This window comes from Cupressus sempervirens, chromosome 5 (genome assembly GCF_028749045.1).
Source record: "Cupressus sempervirens isolate cs-2001-9-10 chromosome 5, ASM2874904v1, whole genome shotgun sequence".
In the NCBI taxonomy this organism is placed as follows: domain Eukaryota; kingdom Viridiplantae; phylum Streptophyta; class Pinopsida; order Cupressales; family Cupressaceae; genus Cupressus; species Cupressus sempervirens.
Window position 1 is genome coordinate 720,657,652 of NC_143122.1, and position 19,103 is coordinate 720,676,754.

The window sequence follows — 19,103 nt, forward strand, 5'->3', positions numbered from 1 at the left end:
TATGGGTGTTGCTACATACAATATACAAGCTACAACAATCCACACATGTTTACGCATTCCAATTAAAGATATGCATCCCTTACAAGGCCAATCATTAACAACTCTACAAGAAGACTTGAAACATGTTAGATACATTCTAATCAATGAAGTGAGCTTCTTGGGCCCAAAACCACTATTGAAAATTGACAATCATCTACGTCAGGCATTTCCTCAAAACCAACATGAACCATTTGGTGGAATCTCAATCATTCTTGTCAGTGACTTAGGCCAGCTTCCTCCAGTTATGGACAAATCAATTTATGCCTCACACTCAACAGCCCTCATGTTGTGGAACACATTCAATGTAGAAATCACATTAGATACAATTTTTCACCAACAAGGACATACTAAACCCTAGATAAAGTTTCATAAAATCTTGCAAAATATTTGAAATGTTGTACCAATCAAACAACACTAGTACATTTGACCTCATTTTTCAACCAAAATTTTCGACCATCTATTAAAATGTTTTAGATTGGTTGGAATATGGTAAGAAATTTTATTTTTTAAAATCCATGCCCGCGTTGGTCAAAATATTGACCAACACAAACTTGACATGAAAAAGGGTTTCCTATTTCATTGTTATGTTTCATGAAGCACATGCGGGAGCTGCTCAAGCATTCACTTTGGTTTTCATGGAGCACGAGAGTTGCAAGAGCGAAGGAGCGAAGGAGCTGAAGGAGCGAAGGAGGGAAAGTTCAATGACTGCGAGGTAGCTGCAAATTGATGGAATTGATAATGCTTTTGAATTCAACAATTGGGATTTGATGTCCAAAAGTGCAACTCAATCAATGCTTTCGAGATCAACTCAATCAATGTTTTTGAGATCTAGCTGTCTATTATGACCCGAGGATTAAGCTAAAATGGCTGATAATTTTGATTATAATTGAAAACAATACTGTGAAGGTTTGTGATTTTAATCCTTAACTAAAACTGAGATTTTCTTAGAGCATCTTTTACATTTGTTTTGGGGTAAAATATTCAAAATTTACGTTTGAAAATTGAATGGCCACTGTTCAAAACTCAGTACAATTTTGAGCTTTTTGATTCTATTTCAGGATTTTGATCATTTACGAAAACCCAGAAACCTCAAGATTAGTAGTCATGACTATTCCAAGGCTTTACTTGGGTTTATATAGGGCCGCTCTGAGAATTCATTTGGATTAGCAATCCTCCTGTACGACACAATCATCGGTGTGGTGCCTACCATATGCGCGATTTTTTCATTCGACACAAAATTTTCAGTAATCGACAACTCACGTGCCGCAACCAGTGCCGCTTTCGAGGTTGACCGACAGTTTTCCAGATGGTACGAGAAGTGTTTATTTGGAGGAATTGTAGCAAGCCTGGGAAGCCGATCCCCAGAGCATGGATGAATCATGGGACAATTTTTCAAGAATTTTGTTTGGCAGGCAGAGACTTCGCCTAGAATTTCAGGGCAAATAATCCAGGAGAGCATGAGGCTTTTATTGCTCGTGAGGGCTTATCAGGTGAATGATCATATGAAGGTGAAGCTAGATCCCTTGGGTTTGGAGTAGAAGGAAATTCTCGTGGATCTGGACCCTGCTCTATATGGATTTACAGAAGCAGATTTGGACCGAGAGTTTTTCCCAGGTGTGTGGAGGATGTCTGGGTTTTTGTCTAAGAATAGGCCAGTTCAAACCTTGAGGTAAATTCTCAATAGATTTGAGCAAGCCTACTGTGGCACACTTGGGTATGAATACATGCACATAGCTAACTATAATAAGTGCAATTGGCTGAGAGAAAAGATTGAGACTATGATTCCTAGCAAATATGGTCCAGAGCGAAGGCTTGTTATGCTTGATAGACTTATTTGGAGTGCACAATTTGAGAATTTTTTGGCAACGAAATGGACTGCATCAAAATGGTTCAGTCTTAAAGGTGTTGAGACCTTGATTCCAGGAATGAAAGAGATGTTTGATAGATCTACTAACATGGGCGTGGAAAGCATTGTTATAGGTATGTCTCATAGGGGAAGATTGAATGTCCTAGGCAACATGGTGAGGAAGCCACTAAGACATATTTTTAGTGAGTTAGTAGTGGCACAAAGCCTTTGGAAGAAGTTGGATCTTATACTGGAAGAGGGGATGTGAAATACCATTTAGGTACATCATATGATAGGCCTACCAAAGGTGGGAATAGGATACACCTTTCTCTAGTTGCTAATCCCAGTCATTTGGAGGTAGTTGATCCTGACGTTGTTGGGAAAACCCGAGCAAAACAGTACTATTCAAATGATAAGGACAGAACAAAGAATATGGCTGTATTAATTCATGGAGATGGAAGTATTGCTGGACAAGGTGTAGTTTACAAGACATTACATCTGAGTGCTCTTCAAAATTACACAACTGGAGGGACTATTCACATTGTAGTTAATAATCAGGTTGCATTTAAAACTGATCCCAAATCAGGGAGATCTTCACAATACTGTACAGATGTTGTGAAAGCTCTAAATGCTCCCATTTTCCATGTGAATGGTGATGATGTGGAAGCTATGGTCCATGTCTGTGAGCTAGCTACTGAGTGGCATCAAACATTTCACTCTGATGTTGTGGTGGATATTGTTTGTTATCGCAAGTTTGGACATAATGAGATTGATGAACCATCCTTCACACAACCTAAAATGTATCAGGTATCATTTGCTATTTAACAGTCAATGTGTTCATAAATTTATAGCCTTGCTTACTGAGGATAATCACAAGGGATTTAGAAGATAATTGAGGACAAAATAGCATGACGTTACCAACATTCTGTAAAAGCAACTCTTTGGTACACATAAAATGGTTTATTATTGCATCTCCAAACTTTCAACCTATGGATTACGGTATAAGGGAGCATGGTTTAAAAACTTGGACCCGGCAATTACTCTATTAACCCTTAAAAAAAATTGGGAATTGGCAAAACTTAAGGGAGAAACTCAAAAAATTTATCAAACATTAAAAAATACATTAATTTCTAATAATATGCTTTTAGAACAAGCATATTACTAATTTCCTTTATGTATAGATCAAAATAAGAGAAGCGAACTATAGTGTTGATTTTCTTGCAAATTATGGGATTAATAATCCTAATCAAGTCATCAAGATCTACAAACTGTTATCCTAATAGGTTTCCAATCAAACTCTCAATGAAGCGTTTTGTTCATTATTATCCTTTTCCTGGCTCAATAAATAAAGATGGGATTCAAGTCAAATGAATCCTCAATAGTGACGACTTCCCACGACAGATCATGATTTAGGTTTGATCATTTATGTATTGTTGTGACGTATTCACACATCCCCAATCAAAGATGAGACCCCTATCCTTTTATCCACTTTACCTTTTTAGTTTTGGCTTTCTCAATAGCTTTTAGTATTTATCTCTTAAGGTTTCCCCTTGTTTCAACTGATAAATGGTGAGTTTTGATTGGGTCCCGTGTTGGGTTTGCTCCTTGCTTTTTCAAGGTTTCAATTTTGATTTGCTTCTTGATTTGTAGTTGTGAAGTCAATGTGCCTAAGGAAGTGATTTGGAGCATGGATTTGGCATGGTGAAGAAACATTCAAAATAAACCATCAATGGGAGTGCAGATAGAAAAATATGTCAAGCATAGTCTTTGTATATCCAAAGGATGATGTGATAAGAAAAAAAATTCCATCACAGAGACCAGCGTTCCAACAAGCAAGCTACACACTCAAATCATCCAAGATGGGAGTGTGTGCCAATCATTGGAAAATATTATTGAATGGGGAGGATATGTAGAGTGCTTCATTTGATTCTAGCTCGCTCCATAGAGAAATGTCCATCAATGAATTCATTTGAGCTTATCACAAAAGCACCAAAGGAATATGTCAATGAAAGTCAATCAACACTAAGGAAAGTTAGCAAAAGGCATTGGAGTCAAGTGTATATTAACTGTTAAATGCAGGTACTAATAAATCCCCATAGTTGAGTCAAATGGAACTTCCAATTTACTTTTTTAATTTTGAGGGGCATCTAAGAGACTTGTTAGCTTCCCCAACCTAGTGTCCTCATCATCTCCAAAGATTAACATGGTTTCCTCCATCACCAACATCAATTTTCAAAACCAACTTTTTACTTATGAAATTTTACTTTCTGCCTTGATTAATGGTATAAATCATCGTTGGCATACTCGCCGTGAGTTTCTAACACTCACTGAGTTTTTCAGCCAGGCAAGTTTTTCTGCCATTAACTGGTGGATTTGAAAACTTGGGCATCACCTACAAATCATTGATTAATCATTGATTCTTTAGCTTGTGATTTTTAGAAGGAAAACTCATCCTCGCATGTAGGCCAGCAATATAGGCCCCAAAAGTTGATTTTTTCGACACGAGTTTTCTATTGTGCGATCAACATTCCTCATTAGAATGTAATTTTGTATCCATTATGCATTTATATAAATCTAAACTCTACTTATTTCTTTTGTGTTCTCTTTAATTAACTCATTAGATGCATCTTCTCATTGAAATTTGCAAAAAATTAAATTTTGAATTAAATTTTAGTGGTTTTTTAAGGTTCCCGATTTTTTTTTTAAATGGCTAAGTTTTTCCGGAATAAACTTTTAGGGAGCTTGGTGAGTTGTTGCCAAATCTGAGTTTTCCAACTATGGTATAAATAATGTGGACTTCCTGATGCCCAAAAAATTGAACAAAACCAAGTCTACTCCTGATTTAGGTAATGTTTTGCATGCTTGATGGGACTCAGTTTTGGCCAGAGTCAAAATTGAGCATGACTGCTGTAATTTTCCTATTCATTCCCTCAATTATGCCTATAGGGTATGAAGTCTTACTGATGCTCTTCATTGTAATGTCCCCATTTAAGGTTTTCTTGTACTAAAGTTGGATTTGACCTTTTCTGTGAGTGTCAGCTTTGTCAGAGGAGTTATTTCATGTCATCAGTGAACTCAGTTAATTTGAAGGCACTCATGCTATTGTTAAGGGTATTTCTAGCTTCTATTGTATGTCCAAGAATCTTGGAGAGGACAACACTTATGCTATTGTTTAGGGTATTTCCAGCTTCTAGTGTATGTCCATGAATCTTGGAATCTTGGAGAGGACATCTATTTTTTTATAAAATGGGTACATTAATAGCTTTATATAATTATTTTATTAAAGATGCTTAAATTTTATTGAAATAATTTAAAAGCACTTTAGTGATATAGCTTGTAAGTTCTGTTATGAAGCAATTTTAGTATCTATTATTTAGCAGGAGATATTTTCTACAGCAAGTTAAGTTATAATATTGTTGTTGAGATTCAACTATGAAGTTTTTGTTGGAAATGATTCAAAAGATCATGAATGAAGAGAAATGGAATTGGTAAAGAACATTTGAATCATTGTTTTGTCATTGATGTCAAACTTTCTATTTGCAGGAATGACAATTGGTTAAGTGATCCAAATACTATCAATTGGTTGATTGAGAAGGAGGTGGCAATCAATAAGATGTAACTAGAGTACCTAGAGAAAGGTTGAAGTTATGATGTTGTAATGAAGTATAAGGATCAGCTAAGCCATTGATGAAATAGTGCATTGATGACATACTCTAAGACACAGAGGATGGACACACTGAGACACATGATGTAAGGATTAACTAAGTTCTAGTTAGTGTCAAACAGATTCTCAGTTGAAGCTGAGCAAGTGAACAAGCTGTCGACACTGCAAGGGAGGAAAGCCAAGCAAAGAAAAGGACTAAAGAGGGGTCTGAAATCTGCAAGGTTGAAGTTGCAATCTGTATCAAGTCAAATCCCTTCTAATACTTTCTTACCATAGTATTAGATATTGAAACCCTACATTGCTAGGTTAGCTTAACAGCTAGGTGGATAAGCCTCAGGAAAGGATAAAGAGATCCTCAGGAGAAGGATAAAGAGATCCTTAGGAGGAGGATAGGAGATCCTTAGTGAGGGATGAAAGATTCTTTTGAGTAGGTGAATATAAATCCATAGACTTGGGTGAGCCTAATAGCTCTATGGAAATCCTTTAACAGGGTGACATTCCAAGTTGAATGTTCTTAAATCTTTTAAAAAGATTACATTTAACAATGTGGTGTAGCCTTTAACAAGGCAGACCATCAGAAGTGGTTGAAATCAATTGCGTAGTTATTTTGTGGGTATCATCCCCACTCCAGTTCTACCTTCTTATTCCTTGAGGGTTTCTAGGTTATCAAATCCTTAGTGTTATGGTGTGATGCATGTTTACTTTTCATGATTGTTTAATGTTTAATTGCATGCATGATAATTTCAATTATGTGCCATTAAGGATTTGTTAAAAATGTTGTATTGGACATCATTGTACCTTGAATAACTGATTTAGCCCCCCCTCTTAGTTATTCTAAAGAATTATAACAATTGGTATCACAGCTCACTGCTGATTTTTTTCTAGGTACTAGAAGCAAGAAGATCAAGATGTCCAAGAGAGAAGTTCCCAAGCTAAACAAAGACAACTTTGTTGCATGGAAAAGTCTAATGAAGCTACACCTTGGATCAATAGGTGACTATGCATAGACCTCAATCACAGTTGATCATGTAGACCCTGTAGGACCCCTCACTATAGATGACATGAGCAAGAAGAAGGAGCACAATCAAGCTATGTTAGATATTGCTTCAGCACTAAGCTATGTCGAATATGATGACATCAAATGATGTGATACTTCACATTAGATGTGGGAAACATTATCAAGAATCTATGGAGGAGATGATAATGTCAAGAGAGCTAAAAAAGAAAGCCTAAGAGGAAAATTTGATGACATGAAGATGGAAGAAGGAGAGAATGCTGCTCAATATGGTGCAAGAATGAAGGAAGTAGTCAGTGCCATAAGAAGCCTAGGAGGACAATTAGTAGAAGAAACAGTATGTAGCAAATACTTGAGAACTTTTTTTCCTATCTATGCTATAAGAGTATCAACCATCCAAGAGCTAAGGTGTGTACCAGGAAACACAATGACATTTGAAGGAATAATTGGAAGACTCACTGCCTCTGAGCTATCCAACTTTGACAACTACAAGCCAAAAAAATTTGAATCTGCATTTAAGCTAAGATGACAATGAAAGAAAATGAGGAGGTTCAAACAAAGAAAAAGAATGGAAAAGGAAAGTATGTATCCAGTGATAGCAGCACTGATGAAGATGATGTGGACCAATTGGGGGCATTACTAGCAAGAAGATTTCACAAAAGAAGAGGCAAATTCAGAGGTAAGCTACCAATCATTTGTTTCAATTGTAATGAAGTTGGTCACATTGTAGCCAGATGCACACAAAAGAAAAATTACAAGGATGGAGGCAACTTCAAGAACAAGAAAGAGGAAAACCAGGACTACAAAGGTAAAGGAAAAAGATGCTACATTGTTGCAGAAGACTCTAACAAGAATGATGATGAAGTAGTCTGTGTGGCTATGAAACATGAATCAGATGAAGATGAAGCAACTGCTCTGGTAACTTGCATGAACAAGAATGATAGATGGATCATAGACAGCGGATGCTCTCATCACATGACTGGAGACAAAAGTAAGTTCATTACCTTTATTCAATATGAAGGAAATAGTGTTAGATTTGGTAACAATGCACCATGTCAGATCAAAGGGAAAGGTAGTATCAAGCTTACTGAAAAGATATCATGTGATAATGCATACTATGTTGAAGGACTGAATTATAACTTGTTAAGTGTCTCACACTTAGGCAACATAGGGTGTAAGGTTGAATTTGAAAAATGAGTTGCTAAGATTTATGATTCTCAAGGAAGACTATTAGGAAAAGGTTATCAGACTAAGAGTAATTTGTTTTACCTTGACATGGAAGATTCTTCGTGTCTTGTTGTTCAAACTAATGATGTATGGTTATGGCACAATAGGCTATGTCATGTAAATTTTGACAATCTAATGAGCATCGGCAAAATGAAGAAAGTTAGAGGTCTACCAAAGTTGAAGAAGCTTGATAACACCATGTGCAAACAATGCCAACTAGGGAAGATGACCAAGTCAACTTTCAAAAGCAAGACTTATACTTCAAAAGAAGTATTAGAACTAGTTCATACTGAATTGTGTGGTCCTATTGAAGTAAAAAGCTACAAAGGTGATAGATACATAATGCTATTTGTAGATGACTATTCAAGAATGATGATAGTCATGTTCCTGAAACAAAAATCAGATGCATTCCAAATGTTCAAATGGTACTTGGCCAGAGTTGAGAAAGAAACTAGAAAGAGCCTAAAATGTCTCAGATCTAATAGAGGAGGTGAATTCACATCAAGAGAATTTGAAGAGTTATGCAATGAAAGAGGAATTAAAAGGCAAACATTAGCACCCAGAACTCCACCTCAGAATGGTATAGTAGAGAGAAGGAATAGATTAGTTATTGACTGTGCTAGGACCTTAATGATGGAGAAAAATGTTGCACTCAAGTACTGGAGAGAAGCTGTAAGTACTACAGTCTACACACTCAACAGAGTTCAACTCAAGAAAGGTACAAATGCAACACCTTTTGAATTATGGTATGGGCATTCTCTTAATGTAAAACATTTCAAAATATTTGGATGCAAATGCTATATATATAAAGATTCTAGGAATGGAAAGTTTGATGCAAAGAGTGAGGAAGGCACATTTCTTGGTTATTCTACTAGAAGCAAAGCTTATAAGTGCTTGAATGGTAACATTAACAAAGTAGTAGAAAGCACAAATGTGAAATTTGATGAGCTTTCAAAAGTTCAAAGTGTTGAGAACACCAAGAAGGGAGAAGAATACAAGACCTTTGTATACTTTTATGAAGGTATACCTAATAATGGTGAAGTTGCAACTCAGAATGACAATCGGCAATAGAATCCAATATCTGCCGAGTCACAGACAGTGAATGTCGAACAGCAGACACATTTAGAAGCTGAGCTGTAGAATATAGAAAATGTTCATTCAGATTTTGAGAACAGCCAACAAGAAGAAAATGAACAAATACTTGATGAAAATATGCATGAGGATATAGATTCTGAAAGAGACAACATGCAAACAAGGAAAGAACCTGTATTGGCAAAGTATGTGAAAAGACATCATCCTACAGATCAAATTATTGGAAACAAAGAGGTAGGACCAATGAGAAGGAATAGACTCAGAAAGGTAACTAGAGTACCTAGAGAAAGGTTGAAGTTATGATGTTGTAATGAAGTATAAGGATCCGCTAAGCCATTGATGAAATAGTGCATTGATGACATACTCTAAGACATAGAGGATGGACACATTGAGACACATAATGTAAGGATTAACTAAGTTCTAGTTAGTGTCGAACCAATTCTCAGTTGAAGCCGAGCAAGTTCAACTTTAGTGTGTGTCAAGTGATCTTCAGGTGTCGAGCAGCCTTCAAGTGCCAAGTGAAGATCAAGTGTCAAGCAGTCTTCAGGTGTCGAGCAAGATATAGGTGCCGAGCACCAGTAAATAATATTAAGAAGCCAAGTAACACAGAAGGTGTCGAGCATCAGCAAACCAATGATGTCGAGTTGCTCCATTATTTTGAAAAGTCAAAGATTTGCCAGATCTGAGCTAACATGGTAGTTATCTAGAATTTTGTGAACCAGATAGAAGATAAGAATGATGAGTTGGTGATATAGAACACTATGTAAAATGTTTTTGGCAAATGCTAATGGATTTATCATGAAGTTTCTAGATAGAAACAAGATATGGGATAGATACATTGTATCCTACCTAATCCATTGAAACCCTAAAGTTGGAGAGGGAGATTTTAGCAAGAAATCAAGAATAGAACTTCTTTATAAGGAGTTATACGTCAGAGATCAAGTGCGCATGCATGAGAAGGAGTTGGTTATAAGTGTAACCATGCAAAGAATCCAAGAGGAGTAAGAACAGAGCATCAAGACTCTGAATTGATTGAGTGACCAGAGAGAGCATTGCATAACGAGTGGAAGAACTCAAGGAGATAGATCTTGAAGGGTGAACAAGCTATCGACATTGTAAGGGAGGAAAGCCAAGCAAAGAAAAGGACTAAAGAGCGATCTGAAATCTGCAAGGTTGAAGTTGCAATCTGTATCAGGTCAAATCCCTTCTAATAATTTCTTACCACAGTATTAGATATTGAAACCCTACATTGCTAGGTTAGCTTAATAGCTAGGTGGATAAGCCTCAGGAAAAGGATAAAAATATCCCCAGGAGAAGGATAAAGAGATCCTTAGGAGAAGGATAAATAGATCCTTAGGAGGAGGATAGGAGATCCTTAGTGAGGGATGAAAGATTCTTTTGAGTAGGTGACTATAAATCCCATGGACTTGGGTGAGCCTAACAGCTCTATGGAAATCCTTTATCAAGGTGACATTCCAAGTTGAATGTTCTTAAATCCTTTAACAAGGTCACATTTAACAATGTATTGTAGCCTTTAACAGGGCAGGCCTTTAACAAGGCAGGCCATCAGAAGTGGTTGAAATCAATTGCGCAATTATTTTGTGGGTATCATCCCCACTCCATTTTTACCTTCTTATTCCTAGAGGGTTTCTATGTTATCAAATCCTTAGTGTTATGGTGTGATGCATGTTTACTTTTCATGATTGTTTAATGTTCAATTGCATGCATGATAATTTCAGTTATGTGCCATTAAGGATTTGTAGGAAAATTTGTATTGGACATCATTGGACCTTGAATAATTGATTCACACCCCCCCACCTCTCAGTTATTGTAAAGAATTATAACAGTTTTTGAGTCAAATTCATTTATTTATAATTTAGATTATTTGTTCACAATAACACATCTCTCATGAGAATGATTGGTCTAAATTTCACTTATTGCATTTAGGTGATGCACACAAAGATGAAGCATTAGATCATCCTTGTAGTTCACCCATCCCAGCACTACTCTGACTAAATTGCATGTAGCCATAAATTTTCTATTATTTTTTAGATTTGATTGATTTCTTTACTGAAACAAGAGTAGGTATGAAAAAAATATTCAACTAATATTTCCAAACCAGGGGTGTATATGGAAAGAAATTAGAAGCAAAGAATTACAATTGCAATAGCTCATGCTTTTGTTTCTACTATTTTTAGGTTTTGCTGTAAAAAAATTTCATGTTTTGGATCAAACGAGTTATAATTTTTTCATTTCATGTTGTCAGTATTGTTTTTAGATATGATTCTATAGACTTTTACCTCCATCTCTTTTATCAAATTCTATGATCCATCATCAATGTTTCCATCTAATATTGTTTTCTTCTTCGATTATATGGAACAATCTATATACTAGACAATTTATTATTCGTGGAATCCTTGGAAGGTGTTGGGTTTTCATATACGAATATTTCTGATTTTTTCAGCATAGATGATAAATTTAGTGGTAATTTAGTGGCTTAGACCTGAATTTTTTTCTTATTTTTTCTATTTTTAATTTGTGACTTGAAGATTGTGGGTCTGCAGCTAAGAATTCATTTGGATTTGTAATGGGATGATTTCAAAGGCTTCTGAAGTCCCAGGACTTCTATATAGCAATGAAAACTATGCAGGCAAGTTTGACATAAATGCCTGATGTACTTCACTAATTGATAGCTCAAATACAACATGTGCTTGCAGCTTTTTGATTGGTTAATCTGTAGGTCATTAAAATGTTCAAAAACATATTGATGGCCCATGGCATCATGCTATGTAATTGGATTGCTAGAGTTGTTCTTGATCTAATGTGCTAGAAGCCTTTATTTCTATTTATCTCCTTCATGAGAATGTCTTCTCTGTCAAGAAAACTTGCATTTTTCTTTACAGTGATATTCATTATGACAGTGGCAGTGTTCATTTTTACCTTATCTTACAATGAGAGCTTGAATATTTTATTTTCCATTGCATGCATGCATTTAAAATAATTTACCTTTCTTCTCTTGGCTTTTCATTGAAAAATGAATAGTCTAAGACTCTAATGCATGGAAACATGCTAACATACATGTGTTCTATCTAATATGGACTTAATATTCTATCCATACAATCTTAAGAAACTGAACTAAGGCTTGAGGAGCTGTAGTAGGTTGGGTTGCCTTAGTGGTCCAATGTTTTTTTTAATTTTTGGTTCATTTTTGGTAGAAAGGGTTAATTATATATACACATGGATGTACAGTAACCTTACAATGAAAAACCATTAGATCTAAGGCAAACTTCTACTATAAATTGTATCATATAATCAGATTCATCATTAGCAAGTCAAAACACTAGTGTGCTAGATATATAAATATGATTTGTTGCATAATTTTTAAAATTTAAATTTTCAGATCTATGAAGGCTCATTTCCAGATTTAGCTATATGCAAGTATTCATTTTTTTTCCTCAAAATTTATTTGTGTGTATGATAACATGCAGATCACGGAAGATTTGGATTTTGTCAACCAAGTAAAAGAGCAGGTCAAAGAATATTTGGATTTTGTAAACCACATAAAAGATGAGTTTGGTATATTCCTGAATATTCCAAAGTCATTGTTGTCCAATAATTACCTAGATGGTCAAAGTGGTAAGATTGAAGGGCCCCTTTTCTAGAAAATATCTGTTCCACTGACTTCACTTGGAAATGCAGCATCATTAGGTTTAGCAAATGCAACTCCCTCTGAAGACAACTCTAATCCGTCTGTATTAAAAATTCCAAGCTCAGGTATTCTAGATCAATTTATAAGCCCTGCAAGCCTAGTTGTAAAGAATAAGAGCTTTCCTTCTTGCACCATGGCCTTCCCTTCAATGGGAAGTGACGATGCTTCTACTGGGACTATAAACCACCCATCTCCATTTCAGTAGAATAATCCTCTAAACAATCTTCTAGCTCACATTGCCGATAAAAACAGTAGTGAAAGTAATGCAGTTATATTGCCATCTTCTTCCAGGGTATATCCTTTCAAAATTCAGATATCGGCAAGCATTGTTATGCTTGATAAGCAACAGACATTAAACATGGGGTCTAACTCCATATTTATGGATCAGTCACAATATCAAGGAAAGATAGCATTGGATTTTCATGATGACTACATCTTGAATTCCATAATATTTCTAGAGATGACTTCTTCTAGTCTGATCTGTTGTGTTGTATGTTTTGTTCACAATGATCTATGTCTGATTTGGATGAGTGTCAAGATGTTCAAACCTGTGGATGTTCTTCTCCCCAATTTTTTCTTGATATAACAAATGTGGATCCACTTCTTTTAATTGATTGATATATGTATTAAATCTCTATTTATGATCTTCCATGCCCTTTTTCTCTCCTATCTCATCCTGGCTTTATATCTTCTCATTCTCCTTAAGATGTGTGACCTTTGGGATGGTTGCCCTTTTGTGAGGGGTTGGGTCTTCTCCTTGATGAACCTTTATTAATTGTCACAATGTATTGACACATCTTTATGGATTACTATTTTAAAAGAATTTAGTTCCTTTTAAGTTTTATTTGATTAAGATTGCTTCATTGTTTAATATTTGGATTGTTGTTTATCATTAAGCCCATCACTGTTTGTTGTTCATTCAAAGGCATAGAGTATGTTCATCCAACATTTTTAACTCATGCAAATGATTCAAACTATTAGTGTCATCATTGATCACTCGTTTAAGGGAGACACATAATGATGGTATCTCTAGTTTAGGGGCATGATAGCATTGGCTTTGTATACTAGGCTATCACGAGTAGATCATGTATCTATAGAGACACTAGTGCAATAAGCCCAAAAAGCAGAGGTTAATTGGGTATGCCAATCTCTCCCATTCTTAGTTACAAATGTTTGCAATATTTTCTCAATGGTATTGTGAGAGGCTTCTGCCTAACTATTGGATTGAAAATAATAAGGTATAGAGAAGTGATGTAGGATGCAAAATATTTTTGTAACTATTTTACCTCATTTTAAAAATATGTTCCATTATTTGAGACAATAGTGGAAGATAAACCAAAATGAAATTAGATATTGTCTAATAGGAATTGATAGATAATTTTAGTGATGGTAGACCTTAATGGGCCCCCTTCCACCCACTTACTAAAATACTATGAGGTCGTGATGATAAAAATATGGCCTTTAAATAGTGGCAGAGATATTTTTCCAATTAAAGGTTAATGCAACACTCTCTGCAAGGTTTCTTGTAAAGGAACTCAAGCTCCCAAGATAAAGTGAATGTCAAGAAACTTAGACAAAGATGAGCTGAACAAATAGATGGGGGATCTCTTGGTGAAATTTTGATGTGTTTGATTATGAGAGTTACCCTTGATTGATCAAAATTGGTCTGTGTGATGTATGTATGGGTTTAAGCTGCTATATTTGAGTGCTCTAATCTTTCAAAAGAATAATATGTAGGAACACAACTGTTTATGGAACCAATTCAATCAAGGTGGATGATTGGAGAAATTTTTTCATTGATACAGAAAAATATATGGCTTTGACTAAAGAATTTTTTATAGTGTGCTTGATGGAGGTCATCCTTGATTGATTTAGATTGTAGTTATTAAGGTAGTTGTCGGTTCACGTAGGATATAGGGATGATAAAGAAAAATGCCATTCATGTAGATAATATGGGTTATTTCTCCCAAGATCTTAGTTTTGTTAAGATTGTGAATTGTGAATCATCCTTTTGATCTTTTTGGGTATGGCTAAAACAAAATTTAGGAGGAATTTGTGCAACTAGAGGGTACAAGGGGATTTTCCTGTGATGCTAAACCTAAGACATCTAATGTATATTTGCCTACTTGGCTTAGTTGTGGCTTGTGGTTGTACACTTATGATACTATTCAATTAAATTTCACAACTTTCATGGAATCATGTCTGTATAATTGTATTGTTCAAGGAATAGTGGTGGTGGATTTGTGGAGTTCTAATGTAGGCTGGTCCAATACTAAGATTCTTCCTTCATATTTGAGTGCTACATTATTTTATAGTCAACTCAAAGCTTAACATGCAATTTAATTGATCCCATTTGACATGAATTGTCATGGGAAGGATATATTTTATTGTTATAGCCTACCATATGTTCTATATTTAATCATTACAGCCTACCAAATTTCCTGACCTGTTGATACTAGTCATCTACATAGGTATGCTGTCAGATAGCAAAGCAACTGAAACATATAGATGCAAGTCTCTGAAATTTATCCCATGCAATGCATTTGAAAGTAGGAAGAATCAAACTAGAGGAATATTGTAACTGTAATATCCCCTTGTAAGGTGTCCTAGAAATTTGAGTCAATAAATACGAATTCTCTACCCTTACTAATTTATACCCACCTACCTTCATATTCTGCTAAAAATATATATATAAGATTGAAAATCTGATTATATATATATATATATATATATATATATTTATTTATTTATTTATTTATTTATTTATTTATTTATTTATTCCTTTATTGCACTCTTACTTTTCAATCTACTTATATCTTACTTCGTGTTTTTTTTTCTTTTTATACTTCACTACTCTTCTTTTTGGTCTCTTCACATTTATTCAATTTTGTATTCATCTCTCTCTTTTATTCCGCTATATATATACATATTAGATTAAAAATCTCTATATATATATATATATATATATATATTCTCCTTTTCTATTCTTCTCTCCTCCCTTTTTTCTTTGCAAATAATAGACACCTTATTTATATGTTTACTTTCCACGTAAATGATGTGCCTCTTTGGAATAGGGACTTCTCATATTGACAACATACCTTTTCATAATTAATTTCTTTGTTTAGTATGTATCATTCCACTATTGGTTGCAAGTTGTGTTTGGTCTCCACTTATTTAAACCTCAAGTTGCTACACAACATTTGTTAACATCGGTAATGGCATATACAATTGATAAAATAATGATAGTTGTTGATGGAATTCTGTATAAGTTAATGTAGGTCATATGCCTTGAATTCTTTGGCCTTGAATTCTTTGGCCTATTAAATACTCTTGCTTCAAATATACTCCAAACTTATGGGTCATCTGGATGCTTTTGTGATGCATTTACTTGTTAGAATTTCCTTGAACAGTACAATCACTCATCTGCATTTTATTGAAAGCAAGAAGCTCAAGTGCCTAAGGCATTCTACTTCATACAGAATCCTTATGCACAGGAGCATTAAGGGTAGAAGTATGTTTTCTATTGTGCTATAGATGATTATGTGGTTAAAGCTTACAAGTAAAATACACACTCAAATCTATAAGATTACAGTTGCTAATTTGAACTACTTTACTAATGTTCTAGATTTTGTAGCCCATTGGTTATGCTTCTCTTTAATGCTAGGCTAGAAGTTATCTCCATTCATGATAATGAATATTCATTTTAGCAACTTTTAGTTCCTTTGTATTGTGAAGCTCTTAAAACTCTGGAGACATTTTTTCTCATTTTAGTTGTTATTACTGTGAATTCAATTTTAGTTATAATGAGGTTACTACAGCTCTTGAACTTTGAATGCCATCAATGGCAAGTAAGCTTTCTCATTAATCTCTTTCTATAGTTTCTACATGTTATACAATGTGGTAGTCTTGACATTGATTTTTTTGCCAGCTATTGTATCTTTTAGCAATTCTGGTTTGGTATGCCTATTTGTAAGTGCTGATCAAAGAGATGTTAATAGCAATTGATGAGTATGAAATATGGGTATTTTGTCTTTCTAATAGCATCAATACAATTCGTTTAAATTAGAACCATAATTCCTATAGTGATAGGGAAATTATTGTTTGCCAGGATTTTGGATGTGATTCAGTATAATAGTATAGTATGGCATTTATCTGATGGCATAGAAATTAAATAAAGGGGCAATAGATCCAGACTTTAAATTCCATGGAAGTGGCATACAAAATAGTCAGGTATGAAATTGGTGGCAGGTTGTTGAATATAAGTAGCTTCGGATGTTGCATTATCAATACAAGAACTTTTAACTAACTATAGATGGTGTGCCTTTAAAGATCCATGCAAGCAGCGAGACCTTTGAATTGACTATAGAAGGCCATTATAGGTTCTTGAATGATTCCTTCATTAGCAAGATAATGTGCTACATGATCAAAGGTCACTTGTAATGTGAAAAGCTAATAGAATCAAATTTCTCTCTAACCCAGACGCTTATTCTACATATTTACTAAGCATTCAATTCAGACTGTTCCTTTTATTAATTGCATTATCAACACCTTAGTCATCTTCAACTATTGGAATTCTCTAGTTTTGAGATTATGCCAAATTTGGCTAGCAATGCTTCCTATTTTACTTCATTGTTTGTACTTATACCAAAGAATAGCAACCTTCCATAAATCTCCTTAAGTTAGAGTAGTTTTCTGAAGCTAGCAAAAAGTTCAATTTTTAATGTTTTCGCTATGGGGAGGGGTGAAGTGAGTTTAACATAGAATGCAAGTGTGATATGGGATTTATGTGTGGCTACCTACAATGTTTGATATTTGATCATTGTGTTCCCTTTATATATTTACATTTTCAAGGTAGATTTGGCAAAGTCATTGTAGTCTAGCAATTTTGACTTTTGAGTCCTACTAAACTTGTTATTGTTGAATATGACTAATAGGTGATAGCTGCCCTAAGAGAATTTGGGCTCGAGTCGTCAAACTTGATTCTTGGAATTGACTTCACCAAAAGTAATGAGTGGATTGGTATCTTCTTTGGAATTATAGATGCTATCAGATTTTGGTCTTGCTGTAATAGTTCAAGGAGTTGTGGATAGAAACTTTTTTCAAGTTTTGGGAACCTTGGGATATGTAGCTCCAGAATACCTTGTAGATGGTATGCCTCAAATACTAGGTTGAGCTTTCAAATTATGTTTATGGCATATCCGCTTCCCAAAAAAATCACATCCTAGGAAAATAGATATAATTAATATTAATTTTCTATGCTACAAATGCCCCCATGACATTGATTTGGCTCTACTTAGATCATTTTTGTTGTACAATTAATGACAAAATTATCTTTGTGTAACCAATGATAGGGAAATTGTCAAAAAAAAGTGTTGTCTATGCATTTGGAGTAGTTCTATTGGAACTTATTACTGGAAGAAAGCCTGTAGACAAATCTATGCCAAGAGGAGGCCAATCTCTCGTTACCTAGGTATGCTTTATCTTATTGCTTATTAATTATATATATATTATCAATAAAAGGCTGAATGATGCAGAGGCTAGTGGAATGTTATGATTCCTTCATAGTTTAATAACTTCTTTCCTTCTTTGTTTGATAGAAAATTTCCCCCTTCTCCAATCACTGATCACTCTTGGACCCACTCCACTCTATAGACCTATCAAAGGTCAACTCTGAACACTTTAGACTCCACATACTAATGACTATACTCTTAGAAATCTTCCTCTCATGCAACAATGCATATTTGATCGTATGTATTGTGACTATCCTCAAAATACTATTGCTTCAACTTCTTCCAAAGACCTATCCACTAGGGTCAATATCAATGGACCCACTACTCCTTATCACAAATTAGGACTCTCTAAAGATCCCCGTACAAAATTTAGTCCCTTCATAAAAACTCCCTTAACACATTCATGGGAAAATTCATCACAAACTACCATCTCACTGCCCCTTAGATAGACCCGACAACAGTCATTCATAACTTTTGAACCAGACGTTATTTGCTCGATCGAACTGTTGATATTTGGCATAATTTGGCTTTCTCTGACATATCCAAAATTTGGCAAGATCCAATGGTTAACTTCAGAAAAATGAGCCCCACACTGAACTGTAATTTACTGAGATAGGCATTCCTTCCTCCTATGACTGTCCAGTCACTTCTCTACCCTCCAACACGACCAACCTCTCTTATTCTCCTAAAAATGGGGTTCATTCCTCCATAATCATTGTTAGGAAATTATATTACAAGTTTGGATCCATCCCCAAGAAACAATATGTACAAAAGGGGATGGATCTCATGAATCCATGACTGGTACTAAAACAAAAATTAGAGATGTCTACAAAACAGTCAATCTTAATGATTGAATCAGTATTAAAAATCACTTGAAACTAGATTTAATGGAATTTGAAAAAATCATTACACATCTATCTCCAAATCAATAGATCAATACAACATCAAAAGACTTCAAATTTGCAAGAAAGTAACTGTAATTACTCTCAATATGGACACAG

The 19,103-nt window shown here is 34.8% G+C and overlaps 1 pseudogene; it reads left to right on the forward strand.

Annotated features, from left to right (window-relative positions):
* Positions 1-623: 623 nt before the first annotated feature.
* Positions 624-19,103, forward strand: part of LOC149558015 (uncharacterized) — a 104,700-nt pseudogene continuing 86,220 nt past the window's right edge.